Below are 15,257 nucleotides of genomic sequence, written 5' to 3' on the forward strand. Positions count from 1 at the left end.
CGGCATGGCTGAAAGACTGTGTAGAGGAAATGGACCTGGGGTATTGATTGATGCTTGGCTGAGCATGAGCCAGCAGTGTGCCCTGGTGGCCAAGAAGACCAATGGCATCTTGACTTGCATCAGGAATGGGAACAGAAAAGGTGATTGTTCCCCTGTACTTGGACCTGTGTCCAGTTTTGGGCCTATCGCTGCAAGAAAGACATTGAGGCTCTGGAGCAGGTTCAAAGAAGGGCAACAAAGCTGGTGAGGGGTCTGGAGCAAAGGCCTTATGAGGAGCAGCTGAAGGACCTGGGATTGTTCAGTCCGGAGAAGAGGAGGCTCAGGGGAGACCTTATTGCTCTCTCTCTCTCTCTCTTATTACCTGAAGAGAGGTTGTAGTGAGCTGGGGATCAGCCTCTTCACTTGTGTAACTGGTGATAGAACTAGAGGGAATGACTTCAAGCTGCAGCAGGGGAGATTCAGGCTGGATGTTAGGAAATACTGCTTTTCTGAAAGAGTGATCAGGCACTGGAATGGGCTGCTCAGGAAGGTGGTGGAGTCATCGACCCTGGAGGTGTTCAAGGTACATTTAGATTTTGTGTTGAGAGACAGTAGGTTTAGTATCACCTATTGGTGATAGGTGGATGGTTGAACTGGATGACCTTGAAGGTCTTTTCCAACGTTGGTTATTCTGTGATTCTGTGATTCTGTGATTTTGTTATTCTACACTATAGAAATGATGTTATTGTGATGGTGTCAGATATTGATGAAAAGACACCTCAGTTTTAGTTTCAGATCAAAGAAAGTACCTTATTTTAAATGTTCATGAATGCAAATAGAGCATAAGCAAGAACTGGAATGATTTTCCAGTTCAGTGTCATCAGTAACAACCCATGAAGTTTATTTTGTGTGCAATAAAGTTAGGGAAGCACAGATAATTGAGATAACTGAAGGAGGGACTTCACACAACAAATGAGGAGGGTTGCTTCAAAAGTAATGCCTCCTATTTTGTTATGTTGGCCTACAACTTATTTCTCCTATGCAATTGATGACAGCATGGGGCAGTGCGATAAAACAGCATCTGGCACGGAAGTGTATGCGTAGCAGAAGTGTGTCACTGAATATCTTCACACAGAAAAAAGAAGAAAAAAAAATGCACCCATTGATGCAGACATTCATCAATGGTTGCTAAATGTTTATGGAGACTGAGCAGTGTATGTGGGCACAAGGAGGCAGCGCATTTCAGCAGCAGCAGCAGCTCCTCTGGTACAGATATTTTATGAGCTCAATAGGCAAGCTCTTGTTCACTGCTATTGAAAATATATAGCTAATGGCTGTGACTGTGTTGAAAAACAGGATTTTGTAGATGAGAATTTGCTCAATCAGTGTTATTGTGCTCTTTATATCTACTGCAGTTTCTATGGAAATAAAGGGGAGGCATTACTTTCAGAGCAACCTTTGTAGCTTTTTTTTTACTGTTCTGTCTTGTGGTTCAAAACAGCAAAGGCTAAGCATGTAAGATCTTAGTAGGGATCTCAATAACTGAGGTAATGTCAATTACAGACCATGACCAAATTTGATCCTTAAATAAATAAAAATGAAGCACACTGTATTAATATGACTATAATGTGAATTCCATATTCTAGTCTAGAGGTTACATTTTAAAGAGCATACTGATAAATGCTGAAGGTTGAGAAAACCCTCGCAAGGATGAATCATAGTCTGTAAAATATGTCTTGTAGGAGACTAAGGAAAAAGAATATAATTATCTCAACAGTAAGAAGGTTGGAAGGTTGAGTAATCATGATCTGTAAAGTATATAAGTTGCAAAATGAAGTTAATAACGCGTGGCTCTTAAATTTAATAGACAAAGTCAAAGTGAAGTCCAGTATTGCAAAATTATGTGTCAGAAACGTGATTTCAACAGCAAGAGTATCTATTTACTGGTTAAAAAAAAAAAAAAAAAAAAAAAAAAAAGAAGGAAAAATTCACATGTTATAGTTCAAGATAGCATTATGTCACATTATGAAAAGTATACCTGGTCAAGTACTTGAGTACTTGGCCAACATAGTGAAAGATCTCTGTAGAAGTATATATATATATATATAAAATATATATATATTTCCCCTCAGTTTACCTAGGGGAATTATTGGACTCATTCTAGTTCCTTTTAATTCTGTTCTGTTCTATTGTTTGACCTTGTATTCTTCTGCAATTCTCATTTGCTTGAAGTCTTATGAAGAACAATTCTGCTTACTGCCTTTTATCACCTTCTTATCCATGAAATGAAGTCATCTAGCGACCTGAGTAGAAAATTCTTTGTGGATTTCAATCCACTTAAGATAAGACTTTTGAAACTTGCAGGCAGTGGAAGAGTGCATTCCAACCTCATAAAGTATATCAGGTCCATTCACTTGCTGATTCACCTTTGCATAAGAATGACTGGATGGGAATCAGTATTTTAAATATTTAATAAGATAACCAAACAAACACAGTAGAGAGGCAACAAGTCAATAACTGTTTACACAGTCGTAGAAAGCTCTTCTTTTTCTGCTTCAAGTTTGTATTCTGAATATGAATAGTTTGAATTGAGTAGCTAGCCAAACAAGCAACATTTGAGAGGGACTTATTTTATAAAAGTCTCTTATCCTTATGCTTCAAAGCATCAGTACACAGCACGCTATACCTGATTTCAAAATGTATTTGTAAATTTTACAGTGATTGGACATGGGAGACCAAATCATGCCTCAGTCTGACTGACACAAAAAGAGGTTTCTTGGGATGGAACCCAGCAGTTTGGCCGCCTCTCTTCAGTCAAACTGTCATGCATTGTGATTTCTTTGGATTTCACAAGTTACAAGTAGATTCAAGTTGGGTTAACACTAGAATGCAATTCCTCCTTGTAAAAAGTGATGGTATTACTTAGCAAGTGTTCTCTCTGAATGATTGCTCCTGAACACTGCTTGGTGTTATAAGTATACAGTGGATTGCTGCAGATACACTCCCAAATAAACCAGAAGTTCCAATTGTACATTTAGCTTTTTGAAAGTTAGAGGAAGTTAGAGAAAAGTACATTCCAATGTTTTGACCAAATGGCTTTTACTTAAAATCTTTTATCATATCCTTGGATAGAATCTAGGGAGAGTTTTATTGCTATGTTTGTGCATATTTAGGACATAGCTGCAAACCTCAGTTTCAAATCTAAGAGATAATCCTTTAGTAACTTGTAATAATTGCCTTCTGATATTCTAACACAGGTGGGAGATTATTTGTCAGATTAACTAGTGCATACTTTAATATTTTCCAAATTTATCTTGCAAAAAGCATCAAAATAAAGACTGTCCTGCAAAATTTGGGACAGATGGCAGTGCAAGATGACTTCTTTTCTAAATGTGTCAAAATGTTCACTCAGTCACACAGCATGATTGGTTGCAGATTCTGGATGCGTTATTAAAGTAACAAAAGCAGTAAAACTCTCTTGCATGAACACCTGCTGCTAGAGTCTTACTTAGTACTTAGCTTATTTAAATAAGTAAGGCAAAACATATAATTAATATAAAAATAATTAATTCACTGGCAAATGAATGTTCAATGTAGCTATTGCATTACTTAAAATGTTTTAAGTTGACAAATAGATGACTTAAATTCAAAACATTTAAAAGCTCCCTTCGTAAGCGATGCTTAAGTGATCTTGATTTGACACTTCATGTAGTATAACAAGGCAGTATATAAGAACAGACACATAACAGGCCTGCTGCTACCTGTGAAATGGCATCTTTAAATCAGGTAGTATATATTTTCATGCCAGCTGAAACAGGAAAGCATAGCAGTGATGGATAAGTCCACTAGCACATACAGAATTCAAATTTGAGGAAACAAAGTGCTGTCTACTCTGCTCTGTGAATCTGTAGTGGCGGTAGAAACAAAGTAACTACTACAACTGAAGAGCTGCTGATGGTATTTATTATTCCAGCAGTTGAAAATGACAAATCTTACGAAGTCTATTTATGCATTGTGACAGGAAGTCTCATCAAAGCATGAAGAGGATTTTTGTTTCAAATAATGTGGTCTAGAGCAGTCACAGCCCTGGGATGATGGTTAGACTAGATGATCTTTCCAATCTGAATGATTATACGTTTCAATGAAACAATGAAGAAATGTTCAAGACCCCTTTGTTTTGTTCTTTGCCTAGCTGGATAACTCAGTCAGCACTCACCTGGCCTGAGCTCAGGGCCTCACACTCTGGGTAATGATAATTGCTGTTACTGAACTGATCAAAAGGACATGCTGAGAAGTGAAACAAGGCATATTTGCTACACCATCCCTAGTCTGAAATTATACACAGGAAATGAACCAGAGACTGTGTTGCAGTACTGAGCAACAACCACAGGGCCCTTCTCCAGCCCTTACTCTTGACCTTCACAACAATGGTTAGCGAACTCAAATATTAACATTAAATAACCAATCTCCTTATGGGGGACAAAAAAAAAAAAAAAAAAAAAGTGTTTAAAAGGATGGGGTACTGGGCAATGTCTTCGTTGCCATTTTTGTATGGGAGGAAAGAGAACAGCAGCAAAAGTCTTCAGTGATTGATGTGCAATAATACTGTTAGCTTAGTGTAAAATCATACTGGTGAATTCAGGCTGGCACCGGAGAAACTGCTGTCTTAAAGGGTTAACCACTGCTGCTCTTGCCGTACGCGATGGTGAGGCAGTGGAGCGGCGGTCCGCAAGGTGTGACCCCCCCTGCATCTCGCCGCCGCCGCACGGCTCTCGCTCCGCGTCGCCGTGCCCACCTGTTCCGCCCCCGGGCCCGGCCGCCGCTGCTCGGCGCGAGGATGCGATGTTCCTCGCAAGAGGCTGGGGATGGAGATACGGTTTCTGTAGTGATGGGGCAGACTGCGGAGAGCTATTGGCTGCCGGCTTTGTAAATTTCATTCAGTTTGATCCAATAGCAGGAGGAGTGCGCCTGGTACAGCCTGGACCTCTCTCTCCCGCTCCCTCCCCGCTCGCCTTGCCTTGCAGATCAGCCTCCCCGGCTCGGGCTCTGCATAGGCAATCACAGTCCCTGCTCGCAGACCCAACTCACCCTCTTGCACCGATTGCAATGAATTTTATGCCTGAATGTAGGTCGCTGACAGCCGAGAGCACGAGTTTCCTGCGCATCCAGTGCTGTTTTATTTCCTGTTGATATTTTTAATTTTTCTTCCCCTCCTCCTCCTCCCTCCCTCCCCCAATTCATGGTCACTGCATTCCTTTGGAGAAGCAAATCGCGTTGGATTCCAAAAAGGAGAGCAGGATCCTTGTGTGATAACACCGGCTGCATGACATCCTGAGAGGATTTCCTGAAGGAATCTGGCTGTGTGAAAAAGCCCCTCTGCTTCTGCGGCTCTTCCAGCATTAAGGTAGGAGTGCTGAGCTTATCGTTTGCGTTTTCATCTTCTCTCTCTCTCTTTTCTTTTTTTTTTTTTTTTTTTTTTTTTTTCCAGCGGGGGTGGGGGAGAGGTGTTGCAGTTGGTACTCTGGCAGAGGGCGAGCAGTTTGCTGCAGTCGTTTGTGCTTTTAGTTTTCCCCACCGTGATAAACCGGTACTTTCTTTCTGCCATCTCCACCATTATGCCGACCGCGATGTCACATATGCACATTTATGCAAATTTTATTTCTCTTTTATCCGCTTCGGTCTTGTCCCCTGTAGTCCCCTTGCACCATTATTTGTTTGGAGGCATTTTGCTGCAATCAGCTATTTGGAAAGGCTCTGGGGCTCTGTGTGAGATGTTTACAAAGTAGCTCTCTGCCTTACAGCCAAATAAACAGAAGAGTGTGGAGGAGAGAAGGGAAAAAAATATCTGCAGTACAGAGAGAGAGAGAGAGAGAGGAAGAGCGAAGGCACAGTTTTCTGCCAGCGCGGAGAGGAGCAGGAGCGGTGCCTCGTGCTCCGTGTGCGCCGTGGTTTGCAGGGGGACGCAAAACCAACACGTCGGGTTTTGGTTAACCACTTCCCCCACCGCCGCCACGGCCACAGAAAGGAAAAAGGGGACGGAGGAGGATGGGGGGGGAAGAGCGAGGGAGGCGGCCCTTCAGAGGAGATCTTGACTCGTCTTGGATTAAGCGGTTCACCCGCGGTGGGTTTTTTCTCCTTTTCTTTTTCTTTAATCTTTTTTTTTTCCTAATATATATTTTTGTATCTTTATCTCTTTATTTTTCCCCCATTTATTTCCTTTTTATACATTTCTTTTTGCCTTTTTCTTTATTTCCTTCTTTCCCGGCTCGGGCAGAATGCCCGCTTTTGTGATGAGCATGAGTTCCCGCACGTGATGGAGCAGGGACTGGCACTGGGGAGAGGCAGTGTGCTTGGCGCGGGTGGGGGGGGGGGGCTGGGGAGAAGGGGGAAGAGAAGAAAAAAGGAGAAAAAAAAAAGAGAGAGCACGCCCCCCCTTACCCTTCCCCCCCCACCCCCCCCCCCCCCACCCCTGCCCGGCAGTAAATCGGCTTCTCCGCAAAGCCGGGGCGGGGGCGGGCGAGGCGGGGGCTGTCGGCGGGAGGCGCCCCCTCCCCGAGGAAAGACCGCCGCCACCCCCAGCGCTCCGGGGAGGGGGGGCGGCCCCGCCGCAGCGCCGGTTTTGGCCGCCTGTCAACTCGAGCAGCCCGCTCCCGCCTCCACACCCCGGGCAGAGTCGGGAAGACAGGGCGCGGGGGACCCCTCCGTGCTGCCGTGATGTGTCCCGGGGCACGCGTCACGGCGAGTGGGAAGCTCGGCTGGTTGCGGTGCTCTGCGCGGAGAGCGAGAAGTTTGCGGGGGACGCGGCGGTGGTGGCGGGGCGCGGCCAGGAGATGGCGGTGTGGGCCCGCGCCCGCCGCCGGGGCCGTCCCGCCGCCCGCGCTGCGGTGTCCGCCGGCTCGTGGGGGACAGAGCGGAAAGGAGGGGGGAAGTGGAAGAAAGTTCGTCAGGTGGAGCCGGGCGGTGCGGGGCCGCGCTCCGATGAAGGTGGGCTGGAGCGTGAGGGAGCGCCTGGGCTCACCTCCGTTGCGCCGAGCTGAGTGCCTCGGTGGCAACACAGAGAGCGGAGCGGGGACCGATGGAGCCGTTTGAGCTGTGGTGTTCGGGTGTTTTGCGTCTCTAGGCTGTGTGGGTGGACTGCTGCTGGTCTTACTGCTGGCATCAGTGCATACGTGTGCTTAGATATCTGGTATTTAAAAATAAACCACAAAAATATGTAGACCTTTTTTAGAATTCCAGGCTGATTTCTGTTTTTTGGTGGTTGATAATGAAAAATGACAGCATTTATGCGTATGTTCAGAAGCAGGTGTCTTAGGGAACAAAGCATAACTGGATGGATTTACAAGCACACCAAAATGGAAATCTCTTTTCTCCTTTTAAAACATAAATGTGACAACCCCTTTGCGTATTTCCTATGAATGGAAGAGCTATAGTCTACGTTCCAAGGGGCAAATTATGCTCATCGATTATTAAATTTATAAATCTAACAGTGAAGAAAGAAACTAATTTTCTATCACAGCTGGAAAAGAAGTAATTAGTTCAATTAATTTTGATTCCTGCATGAAAACGCAACTTTGCTTTGTAGCACCAAGCTAATTTCATATGTCTTTTGTTTTTCCTTACAAGCCATGCTTTTGATATTGCACCAATTAATAGCACATATTGAGACATCTATATAGGTGATATGCAATGAGTATGTGTTATGGCAGGGCATTTCATGTTTCTTTTGCTAATAGTAATGAGTAGAGGGTAGTACGCACTGCCTTATGAATCATATTCCAATGAATCATTAAATACAGGAACAAGAAAACATGCCATGCAGTTTCTGGTAACTCAAAATCAGTGAGGCATATCATTTTCTAAGGATATTATAAAATGAGACTTAATTTTTGACCTAATTGTTCTTAGCATCTTGAAATTGTTACTGTTCTGCGTATCAGTGGAGCTGTTATTTTTCTCTGTTCTTCTGCCTGTGTATCATATAGACACAGTTATTGTTAGTATGCTGTCTGCGAGTACAGACCATTAAGTTACACCAGGTCTTATAACTGAAATTCAGTTTGGCATCCAAAACGCATTGTTCCTCGAGAGGATTCTGATTCATGTCTAGTTTAATTTTTTTTCCCCTCTTTGAATTTAGTGGCCTTTAAGCTTGGTCTCTACTGTAAAGCATATGTATAGAAAGAAAATAAATTTGCTTCCTTCTCCATTTCTGGAGGGAGTGATTACTCACCTTGTGTCTTAAAGTGCAGTACAGTGCTGTGCCGCAGACATCTAGAAATAATACAAACATGTAAATGGAAAAAAAATCTGTTTTTTTCTCTTATTCATCTAAGTGTGGTGCTTAGTGATGAAGTTTCAGTTTTTAAAAGACTTAACAATGGAAGCAAATGAAAGCAAGCCCTGAACAAAACACACGCACTGGATTAAATCAGGAGAGTGTTTAAATTGATAGGCTTATGGTGATATTGTGCTATCATATATATATTTTTTTTTCTTGGAAAGACTGTCTTCTTAGTTGCATCTATGTTCCTGGGCAGTTTATTTACCTAACAAATTTTACATTTGATAAAAATCTGGATCTTAATAGGCATCCTTCGGCTGAAGATTTTTCATGTGGAGATGAAGGCAAGAGGCAGAAAGAAAAGCTGTTTAATTGAAGCTTTGTGTTACATGTATCATATAGAAACAAGGATCTGTTTGACTTTTTATTTTTTAACAAAAGAGTGATTCACGGAACATTCACTAACAGCCACATGGAGGTTTGCTCATTTGTTTTTGACAGGTTCTCAATAAAGCCTCCTCTTGGCCTTTCAAACACGCGTGCTGCTATTTGATGGCTGAATCACATAGTGTAAAGAACAGCTCCACCTGGGTAGGACAGGAATAAGCATCATGCTATAACCAGCATATAATTTAGTCATTCTGTCACTTGAAGTCTTGTCATCAAGGTCCAAGATCACTTCAGCGTGAGTGTAATTGGTTAGTGGTTAGTTGCGTGCACTGCATTATAAAACTGTGAGTCTTAAAAAAAAAAAAAACAAAAAAAAAACCAAAAAACCAAAAAACTAGTAAAAACAAAACATAAACATGAACTGTACAGATCAATATAAGTCTCATGTCCAACTGCAGCCATCCTCTGTCACAGTTCAACTCAGGTGCACTTAAGCAATGTTTGTAAAGCATTTATGCTCTGAGCCATTTCGATCCCCACATCTGACAGGGTTATGTACTCAGCTCTGTCACCTTTTAATAGTTCTCTAGTTCTCATTGTATTTGTTATGGTAGTCCCCAGATTGGATTGGGGAAAAAACAAACAAACAAACAAAAAAACCAACCACAACACTAAAAACACAGACACACAAGATAAGGCCTTGCTATTTAGTGGAAAAAAAAACAAGCTTTATAGGTAATACTCCTGGAAAATTATTTCTATTGAGATGAGGCACAATGTTAATCAACTTTTCACAACCTGAAATTGATTTAAGGTTAGAGAAGAGAAAATTGAAAAATACAATTTATAGGCAGTTTGTAGTGGATGGATTCAAAGGGGAGGAAATTATTCTGAAGATATTACATGCCAGCTCATCTCTCTTTAAGCCCTGTAAACTAGTGGGGATTTTTTTTTTTCTGAATATTTTCATTAAAAATAAGGTGCATATGAAACATTGTTACTTCGTGTTTTGCATGCAAAACTCATGTGAGGATCTGAGTAGAAGCAGCCTGTATAGAAAACGGCTTTTCCTGAGATCTGCAGTGAGGCTTTGCCACAAGCATGGCTAATGCAAACCGAATGCATTAGCACATGCTGGAGTGATCCCTAGCTCAGAATGTTCATATTTGTATGGTAATAATCTAAAAATAAATTGTAGCCTCTGGTGTCACAATGTACGATTCGTTCTTTCTGCTGTCTTCTGTATTGAACCCACACACCACTTAGTCTCATACCATCTATTCTGATAAGTGGGTGCTACTGACTAGCTCCAGTAGAGGGTTAGGACTTTCCATGCTTGTCTTTCTTCTGTTATTTATGGGCTCACTGAGATTCGCAACTTTGATGGGGAAGTTGAGCCTTTCAAGAGAGGTAAGCCTCGAAAGTGAATGGCACTTCTATTAGGAAAAATATTTGAGACAGTAGCACAGTGGACTGATTCAGTTCACTCTGAAAACAAGAGCAGTATGTAGCTGTCATCGTACTGTTTTTAAAATAGCTTCCTTCAAAAGTACTCTTTTCTATTGCTTGCAAAGACTGACAGACTCATATTGAAGTTTGGTTCTTTTAATGTACTAATGAAAGATTTGTGAATAAATTTTTGTTTCTTTTCCTAGATTAACCAACAGCCAATTATAGTTTCATCTTAAGTGGCTGATTTGATTTCAGATGCAGACTGAATTAGCTCAACTTTATTTATTTTAAATTGAATTTACTTGTATGTATGATGAAAAATAATGTTGATTTTTAATTATACAAATAATTGAGGCTAAACCACTTCCATGAATCACTATAACAGGTAACAGATGAAATAGGTATGACTGTGATTTTGTGTTTTGTTGGTAGTAAACTGTTGTTGAACCATCTCTTTCAGATTTGCTTTTGCCAAATGTGGTAGGCAAAAACAGGTAGCCTGCTGCTTCTCAGTACAAATAATTTCAGAGATAAGGCATTTATTTTCTCTTCCAAATGAAGGAAGCCACTGTCATTCTAATAACTGTACCATAGCCAGATATGGAAGAGGAAATTTATAAACAGGCATTTATCCCACTTTTGCTTGAAGTTATCTAATAAATTGATTGCCTTGAAGATACGTATTGTTCTAGTCACTGGGTCTGTTACAGGTCTAGTACTGACCTGGAAGGAGCTGAATTTCAAACTTCTGGTACTGTGCTCTCTAGATTTTTTTTCAAGTTCATGATTCTGTTAGGACTGACCAGCTGTGATGGTCACTACTGTTAGATGGTAACTTTGTGATGTTGTTGCCAGAATGTCTCTGAGTTGGTGATCAAGTTTGTTTACACACTTTTTAAAGTCAGACACTTAGTGTAAAACAGTCATTTTGATGGCAACAAGCATTATACTCAAAAACTGTTTAGTGACACCATGAAGAGAGCTCAAATAAATTAGTTATATTTCTTATAATAAAATTTATTTTAAGCTTTTGAACTCTACTGGAACAACTTTTCATAACTCTTTCATTTTGTGGTTACTTTTCGTTGGTTGGTTGTGGATTTTTTCCTCTTCAAGGCATACTGTGCTATAATTAGCTCTAAATATTATTTGTTTTGTTTCGAATGAAAAGAAGAAAAAAAAAAAAAACATTCTATGAGGGCTACTCCGAAAGTAATGTCTTCTATTTCATGGTGTTGGCTGATGATGTCAGATGTGGCTGTTGACAGGCAAGTTGTACAGGAAGTCATAGGAAGTCATATAGCTTAAAAGTTTTCTATCAAGGATATGTTGAGTTTGCTCATGGAATTGCCTTTTTTGAAGAAAAAAAAAAAAAAATCAGTATGTTCTGAAAAAATATGCAGCTCCATACCTTATTTGAAGGGCTTGTTTCTGGATGACACAAGAAAAGTATACTATATAAAGCAGCAGTATGTACTGCTTCAACTCATGTTCTGTTGGTGATTGCAAAGACAAATGAATGTACAGGCTTGTTATTTTCTGTGATTTCTGCCTGAATTTTGTTTGATTTGTTTTTCAGCAGCTGTGTATTTGTTGGTAACTAAACTGATGGAGTACTGAGATCCCATTTGTGTACCTTTCCGTGGAGAGTTCTCATTAACTGTGTCCGTGAAGAAATGGCAGTTTTTTACTTTAACTATCTTTGTCATAATATCATATTATGCTATCTCTCTGGATTTTCAGTTGTACTGTTCCTAGATTAGAGATATCAGTATTATATTATAGGAAGCTTTGAGGAAAAAAATAACAAAAAAGTCATTCCTTTTGATTCTGGAGGAGTAGAGGAAGAAGAGTTGAAGCTCATGAGAATCATTGATCTATCTGCCATTACCTACATTCTCCGAAATTGATAACACAATAGAAAACGCAATAGAAATCTCCAAATTTCATGGGATGTTTCTGGTGTATAAGCAAAAAGATTCAAACAACAATGAAATGTTGATGTGCAGCCATTGGCCAGGCATCAGCTACTGAGTTATTCCTATATGGGATGTTCCCTTTTGCCCACAATTCATAGCAGGTGGTTCAGTGCAGTACTTCAAGACGGCATTCATCAAGACAGAGTATTGCTTCTCAGTCAGACACATAGCACTGATTTGCTGGTTGGAGCCTTCCAAGCCAAACACATATTTATCAATAGTGCAATTATTGAAATCTCTGCCTGCTGCTATTTGTGTCATCTGCATGAAAGCAAAGGTAAGTTCTCCATACACAGTGGAGTGAGGGGAAGTAGAACTTTCTGCAAATTATACACAGCTGGACAGATGAGCTGTGGTACCTGAGGCTGTGAATTTGTATTAACACAGCCAGCAGTAGGTCTGCTACCCAAACTAGAATTGTTTGGTGTATGTAGTTTCCAATATGCAGGTGGTGAACAGGGGCAGGAGATGATGCTGATCCACTGGCTTTGGCAGATTAAATATTAGCAATTGTTAAAACTGGATGTAAATCTTGGAGGTGGAGGAGATCTCTTCATGTGGGAGCTGGTGTATTAATTTCATACTTATTGTGATAATAAACTTTGTTTAGTTGAAGAGGTTATAATGGATAGGTGAATTAGTTGCTTCCATCTAAGCACATCAACAATTGAGGAAATACTTTCTTTAATCTTACATTTACTATGTCTTTCCTTTTCTCAAGCCTTTGTATCTGAACTGCACTTGTATTTTGGTTTTTGAAGATAAAAGCTTAGTGTTTGTATTAGTTTGATGTCATCTTTACATACATATGACATTTCAAATATAGTGCTTTAGGAATTTGATGATGGAGGTCAGCTGGCACGTTTAATAAACAGAGTGAATTAGAAGAGCCAGTAAGGCTCTTCGTGTACTGAGTTGTGAAAGGCATGCAGCAGTGATTTGTCTGCCTGATCTGGTACAGAGGTTACTGAAATGCAGTGGGTTAATGGTGCAGTCATCTTCTACCAACAAAAGTCTAAAAGCTAAGCAGTGAATGGAGTAATGATGTCTGAGATGAGGAGATCTTTCTGTCTGTTCAAGATGAGGAAGGAATGTTTCTTGTATGGTACCTGCCGTCCTCTTCTTCCCCTCCCTGCCTCCATCCCTAGTTTGGTTTGTTGTTTGTCCTCCCCAGAATTCCACAGCCTCAAGATGCCTTTCATAGTCAGAAAGAATAAACATGCAGTATGTTGGGGACAGACTGAGTTTCAAAGGAAGGTTAACATGGGTGATTGTCATAGAAAAAGGATATAATGGGAGAAGAAGGAATAGGATAAGAATGTAGTTGCCTTTGGAGAAGTCTTAAAACAGGACACCTACGAAAGGAAGACTGAAAATTTAAGGATAGGAATGAGAGGAAGACATATGGGGACAGTAAAGATACTAGAACAGGGAAGGTAGAGTAGTGAGAGCAGTGAAAGTTCAAATACTGTACTCTGAATAGCCTGCAGTAGCAGGAAATGAATTGAGACAGACTTACAAGAAGAACTGATGTTTTTGAAGATGAAAGTTTGTCTTTTATCTGAGGACGTGCAATACAGCAGAAATAGGTTTACTATATTGATAAGGGACAAAATGTGATTCTCAGTGTCATCCTCACTTTGCATGGATGTAGGTTGAACTCTTGAAAGAAAATTATTTTTTTCTGAATAAACTCTGAAAATATTTTTTTTTTGTTCAAATAAAACACATTAAATATCACATAATATTTTAATAAAGTGATATACAGTGTTATCATCCTCAAGTACATTTCTTTTTAGGAACTTCTTGATTTATCTCATTTTTATCAACTAATAATTTTTTTTTTCTGTTTTATGTCAAATACATTTTGCTGTTGTAGGTTTTTGTTTGTTTGCTTGTTTGTTTTTCCAGCATGACAAATGTGACTCTTAACCTGCATTTCCTAAGAGAAATTGCAGTGAAGTGTATGCACAATGTAAAGAAATTTATTTTGGATTATATACAAACAAGCTTATAAATGTATGTGGGTTTTGATGGTTCTATCACTGGTATGTGTAGGGAAAATTTTTCTTCATCTTACTCATGTAAATCAGTCAAAGATATTAAGGTAATATTTGGTGAAGATTCCGCATGTAAGCTGTTGTACCATTACCTTACACCTAACTCATATTCCATGGTTACCAATATTCTCTTTGTTCACGTTTTCAAACAAAATAAATTGGTGAACCTCTTCCAGTCCAAAATGTTCTCTTTTAAAATAGTAGATCTTTGGTGAGACATAAAGCAGCCAGAATAAATCAGTTTCCCCACAGACTGTGCAGAGTACCAACCTTCCTTTCATGTCCTTAATAAACAAGCTTCCTCTGTGCATATAATGTGACATAATGTGTACGAGAGACATTTTTCTTCACTTACTGTCAGCTGTGTATTTGAGAGATCAGAAGTATGACTAAGATCTTATTATCAGTGTTATTACATTGTTTTATACTATTGCCTTTAGTGGCACTGTGCCTGATATTTAAGTGTCTGAAGGTATTAATTTAGTGGTTAAAAAAAACAGTCATGTTCCAGGATTTTTTTTCTTTTACAGCTAACATCTCATCATTTAATGAATTAATTTGCCTGGTACCCCTTTTCAACAAAGGAGAACTTGGTAGAGCAAATTGTTTACCAGTGAGCCATATACGTTTGCCCTACTGAATGTGTGTGAAATGGTCCATCACAAATTCACGTAACTGCATTAACCTTCATGACAGTATTACTCTGAAAAGTTAAGACAAGGATAGAAGTGAATGACAGGAAGTGGTGAGATAAAATTCTCTTCTACATTTGTCTCTATTAGATCACTATTCTTCTTAAATAGGAGGATTATGTTTTTCAGAATTTAAAGTCAAGTGGGAATGTTTTAAATTCCAAATCCATGTTAACTTTTCTAGTATGTATTCAGATAAGTGGAACTTTCATTTACAGGAGAATGAAAAATGAAATGGAGGGGGAAAAAAAATCTCCTACAACCTACTTTATTACCTTATACCAATTTCTTTCTCTACTTTGACATGCATTAGGATTGATTATTTATAGTACATACTTTCTATGAATAAATAAGCACTGAATTTTATGTAAGGAGATAGCTCAGAAGTAATTTGCTAGAAAAGACTGATAAAAAGTTTGGCAGA

General features: G+C 39.8%; 1 protein-coding gene across 4 annotated transcripts in view; it reads left to right on the forward strand.

The window, feature by feature from the left end:
* The first annotated feature begins 4,869 nt into the window (after positions 1-4,869).
* NLGN4X (neuroligin 4 X-linked) overlaps positions 4,870-15,257 on the forward strand; it is a 152,578-nt gene continuing 142,190 nt past the window's right edge. Inside the window, exon 1 of one of the 4 annotated variants that reach the window (XM_048928483.1) lies at positions 4,870-5,383. The gene's annotated coding sequence lies outside the window, so the exon portion shown is untranslated. Of the gene's footprint in view, positions 5,384-5,885; positions 6,101-9,946; positions 10,061-15,257 lie in introns of those variants that run through there. The other 3 variants (XM_048928511.1, XM_048928493.1, XM_048928502.1) reach the window with 3 other exon arrangements.

Source organism: Lagopus muta, chromosome 1, assembly GCF_023343835.1.
Source record: "Lagopus muta isolate bLagMut1 chromosome 1, bLagMut1 primary, whole genome shotgun sequence".
NCBI lineage: Eukaryota > Metazoa > Chordata > Aves > Galliformes > Phasianidae > Lagopus > Lagopus muta.